Below are 1347 nucleotides of genomic sequence, written 5' to 3'. Positions count from 1 at the left end.
ACTACGATGACAGCAGCGAAAGAAGTAATCGGAAGGATTCAATATGAAGTCTTTTTTTTCGGTACAGGACCTCGTCGTAGCCTACTTGCTGCAGTTGTCCGTATGGCCGTGCGCAATACCTCTGAATTGGGAATAAGGAAAGCGCGTTATCTGAACTAATCACGCTCAGTCCTCTCTCTCCACATACTGGCCTGACTACAATCCAAAGCCAATATATTAGTAAACCTCCGAAAAGTAGTTCCCTATGAATAGCCTATGCACAGGATGCGCTACAAACACTGTAAATCGCATTCCAGGTTTTTAACAGTATTCCTCGGTGCGTCGCTGATCACTCATTGCCCCTCCAGCTCCGAGCAAATGCACGTTAGTTGAGAACTGTTCCTTCGCAGACTTTTACACCATGGGATAAAAGTTCAGACAGTTCCAACGCCCCATGAAGCTTCGGAATATATATTTGTGTAATTAACGTATCGTTGGTAATCGTGGCTACATACAGACGAGGCGAAACGGGTCCGTGCGCACATCCGCGTTGGTGTTGGACACGAATCGGCTCCTAACCTCCGCTTCGTGTTCTTATGTCCAAACATAGGATCCGCATTCAGTTGTGTGGCAATAGAATATGATGATGGGATTCGGGTTAGAATTTCCTGTCCGGTCACGCATCGGTGGTGTCTCCAGGCTCGCTCTGATAGCTTGCTCACCCTTTCTAATGGAATCTGAATGATGGTGCTCTGGCGGAAAAGAAGATCCGACTGAGGCTCCTCCGTTCGTTCCGTCCCTCGTATGGCTCCTGCTCGCTTGTATGTAATGATGCGCTCACTCACTATCGCCTGGTGGTACTAGGCTTCAGTTAGGAGAGGAGGGGGAGGAGGTTCGACATGGAGGGAATTAGCCCAGCCTACAGAAAATTAGCAAGAAGATACAATTGGTTTTCTTTTCTTTTCGTTGTTAAATAACTACTAATAATAATAACTATTTGTTTTTGTGGGTTTTTTTCTTTACTGCTGAATGCTAAAATCAAAAGGTATCATAGACCATTGTTGTTTTTGTGCATGGCTGTAAGCCAGCACCTAGAATAGCGTTTGTCCGGTTGTCACTCCCTCCCTCCCTCCCTTACTCCGGTCAATGTTGGCCTGCATTTGTCCCAGCACACCAAAATAAAGAAGTACACCAAAATCAACCCCCCACCCCCTTCTCGGGTAGCGGTGAAAGTATTGGACTCCCACCCGGGAGATCGGGGTTCTAGAGCCGATGGGGATGACTTTATGGGACTATACCCCAAATCTCCACACGTTCATCCTTTCACTCCAACCTTTTCCCAGATAGCACACAGATATCGGTCCTCCA

The sequence above is a fragment of the Borostomias antarcticus genome (genome assembly GCF_949987555.1).
Source record: "Borostomias antarcticus genome assembly, chromosome: 9".
NCBI lineage: Eukaryota > Metazoa > Chordata > Actinopteri > Stomiiformes > Stomiidae > Borostomias > Borostomias antarcticus.
This window is presented reverse-complemented; position numbering follows the sequence as displayed.